An 8979-nucleotide genomic window follows, 5' to 3' on the forward strand; every position below is an offset into this window, starting at 1 on the left:
GCAGTGCTGATATGTGGTTGTGTGAGACATTGTAGAGGGCAGAGAGAGTGGGGCCAGGTTGGAGCTCACCTCTGCATGGTCTCCCCTCCCCGTGTGGGCTGTGGAGCCTGTGGGCTGACATGAGCAGGGCTTCGTGGGCGTCACCACTGTCTGCGTGTGCCTTTCTGTTGTCATAGTGACTCCTGGGTCCTTGAGATTTCATATGACATCAAGGGATCTTTTTGCCTTCTACTCTGCTTATAAGCTGTACTTGCATTTGTAGGTTACCTTCTATGGCTGGTTACCTCTGTGTCCACACACAGCAGGGCAGCACCACTCTAGCTATAGCTATATCTATGTCTATATCTATCTCTATATCTATATCTATATCTATATCTATATCTATATCTATATATCTATACCTATCTCTGTCTCTGTTATCTATCTATCTATCTATCTATCTATCTATCTATCTATCTATCTATCTACTTACCTGCCTACCTACCTACCTATCATCTATATTTAACCCAGGACTTTGCTTTCTCATAGAGCTGTATTCACAGCCCTTTTTAAGTTGTTTTTTTTTTTTTGGTGACAGGGTCTTTCTGAATTGGTAAATTGTCCAGACTGGGCTCAAACTTGAGATCTTTCTGCCTCAGTCTCCCAGAATGTTGGCTATTTCACAGGGTTTTTGTTTCATCTCTAATGTGCAGGTGAATCACTATGGGAATCAAACCCATCTAATACCATTTAGAAATGATTTGTTTATCTAAACAGTAGGAAGTCATTTGTCACATGACACTGAAAGGTGAATTACTTCCTCAGTGTCTTCAGTTGTAAAAGGGAGGTTTGACAAATACCCTTCTGTCAGTAGGAAATAGAAGTCTGTCTTTGGTCTGTCACTAACCCAAGAGGACCATTGTATTTTCTCCTGTAATGGATGAGAGTGGTGCTGTCACTTACTTGGGCAGTCTTGCACCTGTGTCATCTCAGCCTCTGAACTGGCATGGAATTTGTTTGGAGGCCAACCACGGCTTTTTAGCAGTGGGCTTTCCTTCTTTTCTAGCTGTCCACCCCTCCCCAAGCTGTATCTGTAGCTCCTACAGCATGTTGGTGGATGTCTTTTAGAGTACATGCCCAAGAGTGAGGTTGGATTATTCCTAGCAGCAGCTTCCTGCAAATCCAGCCCACTTTCACTGTCTCCATTGCTTTGGGTGCAAGCTCAAGGGAATTACTCAAACCTTATTCTTTTTTCAAACCAAGAACTGTGAGGAGTGTTACATTTGGTCTTCAAGAACGAAGTTTGAGCCCTCTCTCATGAACAGCTGGGCCCCACTCAGCCTGGTCTGTGGTGACAGAGCTGTCACCTCCTGACACTGCCAGCCTGCTGCTGTCCTTCAGAGTGTTGGGTGCCCCAGCTGGGACCTTCAGCAGGGCCTGCACACTTCCTCTTGCCTCAGATGGAGACTCCCAGTCTCTAGACTTTCACACCTGAGTCTTTCTTGTCATTTGGTGTCACTGTAGAGAAAGGCCAGTGGCCGCCTGGTGAACACCAGCCTCCTCTGTGCTCTTTCCCGCCCTTGGCCCACTCCATCTAACTGATCTGATTTTAAAATGTAACTTTAATTAAAATCTAAAGCTCTCATTGTGGATAGTAGTTAACATATTAGGCTCTGAGACTCTGTGTGGTCTTTGGTGCTTAGTGATACAATCAGTAAATCAATCAATCAGATAATCAATCAATTATTCCTGAGATAGCAATAGTGATGTCAGCGGCAAAAGCAGCGGCAACTTTGGACCCTTCTCCTTCCTGATAGTTTCTCTTTTTATCTCTTAGCAAGATCAGTGTAGTAGAACATCTGATCTAACAAGCCCATAAAAAAACCTTTGGAAAGGTTGTAGGCATCCTTCAGTGGAAGCAGCAGGTAAGTTTTATTCAGTGCTTTATGCTTTTCAGGTCTGGCCTCTCATGTGTTCTCCTTCCATTAATTACTTGTTGCTGCGTGGCATTACAAATTAACAGCCTCTTCAGGGACAGAGCAGCACAGAGCTTCAGCTGAAAGAGCACTATTGCAAGACGGAGTTTTAGTACCTATGTATCTTTTCAGAGGAAAACATTCACCACCGTATGGAACACTCTCCCCAGGCTGCAGTTTATTCAGGAAAGCCCAAGACAACCAATGCTCCTATTCACAGCAAAGCCGGAACAAAGCTCTTTTGTAAAGAAATTGTTGCTGTGCTCTCAACACTCTCTAGGCATCAATTGGGGTGTATTACCTCACAGTGATTTACATTTTCTGTGTAATGTCGATCCTTCCCCCTAGTCTATGAAAGGAGATTGAATGGAGAATTTTTTCCAGGTTTGCAGCTTGCCGTTGCTTAAGCCTATAGACATGCTGCATGTATTTGGAATGCACTGCTAGGGGAACAAGAGCTTTAGGACTGCAGACTCGTCCGTCGTTTATCATCATTATGTGAAGTCTGTCAGCAGAAAGTTGTTTCCCAGAATTCCATGAGGAGCTGCACAGTATACAAGAAACATGGGGTCTTATGACAAGAAAAAGACATTGCAATGAAGAATAATGGGAAAGGGGTGGAGGGTGTGTGTGTGTGTATGGGGGTGGTAAACAGAAGCTTTTAGGGCTAATTCACTGCTGGCGTCATCTCCATTAGCATTGGGATTGTTTGACGTGCAGTTCAGAGGACATGACCGGGACTAGTTTCCATCTGTCATGGTGATTAATGGGGGTATTGTTTGGTAATAATAGTTTAATAACATGGTTGGAGACGAGTTGGCACACCGCAAGTGTATGCGGACTGGTACAACCTGGTGAAATTGGGAAGAAAGGCACCAAAGGCAGCCCAGGAAATCGAGGTCCTGTACTCAGCTCCCCCACTTGGCTTCCTCTGGGCAGCTAAGCTGCAAAACAGTCTATCTGCGGGAGGAAGGGCATGGCTGGAGCTCTGGGGAAGGAGCTTCATGAAGATTTTAGCACAAAGTACTAGCGTATTGAGGACTGCAGAAGTTTGTTCCATCATAACTCTGAGCCGTAATAGCTGGGGCCGCAGCAATCAGTGTACAGAGAAGTGGACGCTCCTGTGGAGAGGCTAGATGCAGCTCTTCTAAATAATATCCAGATGGTGATGGTGACACACGCTTGGACTCTTTACTTGGCTCACTATTTACCATGAATGTAAAACCAAACCTCCAGTTTTTCTTGCTTTTCTGAGTTTGCAACATAGAAACTATCGTCAACCTGTGACAATGCATTTCAGTGATGATCCTGCCTCCCAGGTGACAGAAGCGGTTCGTGGGCCACATAACAAACCTGACCCCCGTGACCTCAGCACCTAGCCCAAAACTCTTACTCTTGGCAGTTGGAAAATTTTAAGTGAGAAGTCACTTGCTGTACAGAAAGTTGGTGCTAGTAGAATATTTACATGTTGGTTTCCTGGCCCAGCAAAGAGGCACCCGACCTCACAAAATGCTGTTCAGTGCTCCCTCAGAAACTTTCCACCAAGCGGATCAGGGCCCAAGCAGAAAACTTTTCAGGAAATAAGTGTGGGCTTGTGTGAGAGGGAAGGACAGAAGCTGGTCAAAGTGGTGCGCTTGCGTCTTGCTCGCTGTGCCTGGTGAGTTGTACTGATTGCTTCTTGGGGTGCAGTGGTATGATGGTGCGGATCCCCGTGGGAGGCAGGGAGCTGAGGTGCACTGATGCTGGCAAAAGCGGCTTCAGAGCGTCGGACTGGGGTTAGAGGGAAGCAAGATTGGGGTTTGGCGCTGTTTGTCTCAGTCACTTTCTTCATCCTCAGGACAAAATGCCCAACACTTACAAGTTAAAGGAGGAAGAGTTGATTTTAGCTCATAGTTCAGACTATGACTGGCTGGCTTGAAAGAAGGAGCAGCAGCAGCAGCAGCACTGCAGAGTGGCACAGAAGGAAAAAGAGACCACATCCCAGAAGCGAGGAAGCAGGGAGAGAGGGGAAGAGTCAGGAAAGGTGGTTACAGCTATGGTAATCTCCCTTCGACCAGCCCACCCAAGTCAGCTCTCAGCTCCTGTAATCCCCTCACTTTCCCAGAGCCCCATCTATGAGCATGTGAAGCGTGTGGGACATCTAGACATAAACCACATTATTCTGTTGTGTTGCTCTCTGTGGTTTCACTACATTTCTTCCCCCAATGATTTGGGCTATGTTTCTTTTCACATTCCCAAATGGATGTGTAAGGAAAGTGAAGGAAAGTAAAACAGAAGTAAAACAAGGATTATTTCCTAAGTCAGATGTAGGATTTTATTATATATTAGGAAAAGAGACAGCTGCTCTTCATCACTTACACCTGAGCAAAACAAGAGGCTATTTGAAGGTGGCGGAGAGCTCCTTTCCATTGACCCAAATCAAGACAGAGGCATTGTTTCTGCCGTGTGTGTTTCTATTTATATCTGGTCTGAGTGGGTCTGTACTACACGATGTTAAATAGGGCTTGGTGTTAGGGTAGTGCTAGGTTTTGTGTTTGCTTTTCCTTCTCCAGCACCTAATCAAGATGAGGAATTCTAGTAAGAGGCAGTGAAGGCCAAGGATATTTATTGGCCATAGTATGAGGCTACAGGTCTTTGCTATAAATGAAGAAGAAGCTCAGGTCTGGACGTGGAGTGGCCTTGTTTTAGGTTTTCCTAGGTCTTCCTTCCCCTTAGCACCTTTCCTTGGCTGAACTTTCTTGTCAGTGGAGACTTCAGGGTGGACTGGGGGAGTGCCTGGAAGGACCAGATGCCGTTCAGCCTTTGCTGGCCTGTGTGAATCAGCTATTATGGGGCTTGGGGACAGAGCTGCTGCATGACCTAGGGACACATTTGCCTGGTCATCATGGCCTTCTTGTTCCCAGAAACATTGAAGAGGGTGCGAGGGTGACTGCGTGGCAGCATCATGGATCCCACAGAACTATCCAATTTTGGACTCAACAAGGCAGGATTTACCAAGTAAAAACTTCCAACATCTATTTGAGGCTGCTTGCACTTCTCAAACCACCACACATTCTTTCCTTTAAACTGAGTGGGCAAGTGTGGCTCTGCCTGGGATCCTATATGTGTAAAAATTGTAAGAGAATCAGGTGGCATTCTACAGGTGTCAGGGTGGAAGGATGGGTGTTTTTTTTGGTCTCCCTTCCTCTCTTTTGTTCGGGAAGTGGAGCTGTAGGCAGCGTGGTGGGCTTGATGAGGGTAAGGAACACTGTCTCAGACAGCAGGCACTTGGCTTTCTCCTGCTCCTTGTGCATCACGCCGTGTGGTACTCTGCTTTTTTCACTGTGTGAGATGAGGAGGTTGAAATGGGTCACCTCCAAGGTCCTTCTCAAGCATGCTGGGTCATGGAGCAGAGAATGCTGGGCAATTCCAAAAGAAAATTTGGAACCAAACTCTTGTTTATAGGAAATATAAACATGAAAATATAAAAAGTAGTTCCAGCAGTTTAGTTTAGTTTTAAAAAATTAACTTTTAGATTCCTTACTAATTACATAATTAGAAAAGTTTTCTACCTGCTGTTAGTTGGCAAAGGTATTTTGTGAATTTATGTGTGTTTTGTAAAAGGGCCTTAAATCTTGACTACTTTTTGAAAACAAAGACCACCCCATTTGCAGAGCCATTATATCCTCCAAATGTTTCATGTCCATGTTTCCCCCCAAAGGCCCTCCATGGATGCCCCTCATCGTTTGTGCTTACCTCCCTTGTTCCTCAACTTTCCTGACAACTGATTTTGATTACTGCTACCTTGTGTTTAGCTCTCTGAGCCCTTTTAGAGGGGTGATGTATTGTGCATGGCAACAGGGCTTCGAAGCTGATCTCAAGACCAACCAATCACTCTTGGCCATAGCCTACGCCTTTCTTCCAGCTTCCAGCAACAAGGGGTCCTGGGAGAACAAGCATAGATCTGCACAAATCCATCACCTCTGTTGGGAACTACAGTTGGAAATAGGCTTTCTTCTCATTAGGATGGGTCAGTAATAATGAGAGCACTGTTGCAAGGCTAAGACAATCTGAGTCTGCCAGGAGAGATCATTTTGACATCTCCCAGTAGCAGAGTTGAATGCAGATGGCTGGAGACAGAAGTCAATGAGACAACTTTCCTTCTTTCTGTTCCTGATTTCTCTTGGCCCCATCCTGATTTTGTCCAGGTGCTGCACTAAGGAGCTTGTCTTCATGGGTGACTTACTGAGCCAACAGTCACTGAGCCCAACATGCTCTTGCAAAGTGATGGGCTAGCTATTCATTGTTGTGACACCAGAAAGGGACCCACAATGTCACCTTTGCTTTACCACTATTTATTATTGTAACTTCCATGACTGCAACATCTCGATGGAAGAGTTTTCCTTTATTTGTATGCTACAATGTGAAACTTTATGAACAAAGAAAACGGGTTCCAGAGTAGTATTCCTTTCTGGGCAGAGATTTCCTCGTGCTTTTACCATATGATTTTTCAGTGAGAAATTGGTTAAAAATATCCTGGAAAGGTGTTGTTTGTCAAAGGAGAGGCCTTTGTATCTTACCATTAAAATCCTTCCAGAGAGAATATATAAAACCAAAGTTGGGAAAATACTAAGTACTTGTAGAGCTCTGGAAGCTTGGACATATGTGAACAGAAAACTCTGCCTTGCCCCCCTTTGTGCATTGATGTTTTTGGTTTCACTCTAGACAACATTAAATTTTTCTTACGTCAAACTGCAATTTTGAATGAGGCAGTGAACTGAGGTACAATTTTGATTTTAACAGAAATGTTTTTTGGGGTTAAGTTTAGAGTTTTACTTTTCGAAAACTCAGTGACTTCAAGAGCAGAGAGTGCCTGGGTTCAGCACGGATGGAATTCAGCACACAGACTCTTGGTAAGGATTTTAAAGCCCCCTAGTTTAGTCAATTTTCATTGTTGATTATATGTCCTGATTGTTGTTATGCAAAATTGAGATACATTAAAAACCATATGAGATATATAACCTGGCTGGGTGAAAGTTTTTTGCAACGCTAAGAGGAGATTTTGTGTTTTGTTTGTCTTTGCATGCTCTGTGAAAAAATGTGGAACAAAACAAAACAAAAATCCCCCAAAATAAAACCAAAACGAGGCCCAGCTGCAGTGGCCTTCAGTAAGATCTGCTGAGGATCTGGGCTATGCCTTTTCCCTGTTGACAATCTTTTATAACCTGGCTAGGAATTGGGCAGCTTTTAGGTTTGGCGGGTCTCTGGGTTCCATTAAGAACTCACTGAAATTCTTTCTCGCTTGAGCCTCGATTTTAACCCTCCCTTGCAGATTGCAATTAGAATCATTACAGAATTAAGTGAGGATAGAAATTAGATCAATGTAAAGATACAATGGGAAGATACCATGTTAGGAAATTTATGGCTTGCATATTTCGATTTTACTGCAATCACCAGATCTTTCATATTACATAAACAAATTATTAAGCTGATGAAGTAGGTCACAGATGATGAAATTACAGCAAACTTTGGAAAATTCTAATAACACTAAAAACATACATAGTTTTACGGCTCTGAAGCAACTTGCCTTTTCACCTGCAGCCAGATTGAGTTGAATAAACTAATTAGATAAAAAGTTATGCATGAAGATAAACATAAAGGTCTAGGCTAGGTGAAGAAAAGCCATACATAAAATCTATAGGTTCTATGTAAATTAAGGTCTTGCATTAAGGTATGTGAGAAAGGAAATTGCAATTGAAGCCTGGTAGTGCACAGACTGTGGGCTGAAGCTCCACGCTGCACAGTGTGGTCCAGCCTGCGACGCTCTCCTCCCCACAGTCCTGGCTTCTCACTCCCAACGCACAAGCAACACTGTTTATCTCCTCAGAGCAGGGCGAAGGAAAAGCTGAGTCTTTTTTGGACTGTGATTGATGACAATTTTCACAAAATGAGGACTAATCTTCATGCGCACACCTTTCACATTTCCAATAGAAACTTCCTAACTGCAGACATCACTGTACTGTACAACTGACTTTCTCAGGGTTTCGGGGCTCTGTGCTGTGTATTTTAATGCCGGTGTGGGGTTTCTATGCCCCCCGTTGTAGTCAGGCTGCACAACAGCTTCATCCCTGCCTCAGCTCGCTCCTGCGGTCAGGTCATGGTTACACCCTGCCTACATCTGGACAGAACAGTTTTCAAATTTTGTGTAAGGACTTTGTTGTCACTGAAACGTGTCCATAGTCGATCACTTTCAGGGTATTGGGAAAATGAATTCTGTTTCCCTCCACTCAGTCACTGGCTCATCTGCACGTGTTTTCTCCCTGAGAGTACCTATCACTGACAGATTTACGCAGATAAATGAGGTTGGGTTGAGTCTGGTCTTCTGTCCTGTGGGTAAGCGGGTGTAAAGCATTTATTGGAGTAATGCTGCAAATCCCAGGGCGGCAGATGGAGTCTCTTGGAAGTAGCAGTAGTGAAGGGAGATGAGCTGACGATCTGAGGATGGGTGGTATTTAAATCCTGAAAACAGAAGTGGGAAAAGGACATCTCAGGATGGTAAATACTGGGGCAAAGCTTGAAAGTGAGAAAGTGGGCACTACGGGTGAGTAGAATACTTAACTCTTCTCAGCTAGCATGAAAGATGCACAGAGGGAATGTTGGGAAACAAGACCGAACGCATGCTGAGTGTGGGCTTTGTTCCGCTGATGGTGCGAGATCATCAGCTCAGTTCTGAGCAGTAAGAGATTTGATTTGAAATGTGCTTCCATGGGCCAGGGAGATGGCTCTGCGGCATAATGCCTGCCTGAAATGTGCTTCTGGAAAGATAATTGTTGAGGAAAACCTAAGTTCTGGGACTGTACTATGTGGGAGACTCCAAAGAGAACACTGAAGATGCAATAAGTGTTGTTGGAGCTGCTTTCCAGTGAATATAAGCCAGAGGCTGGTGTCAGGCCCTAGACACGTGCACCTTGCTTGCCGCACAGAGGCATGGGTATCAGAGTGCGTGCTGTCCTTAAACCATCATTTGGCTACCTGTGACGTCTGG

Source organism: Octodon degus, unplaced genomic scaffold (genome assembly GCF_000260255.1).
Source record: "Octodon degus isolate 3935 unplaced genomic scaffold, OctDeg1.0 scaffold00101, whole genome shotgun sequence".
NCBI lineage: Eukaryota > Metazoa > Chordata > Mammalia > Rodentia > Octodontidae > Octodon > Octodon degus.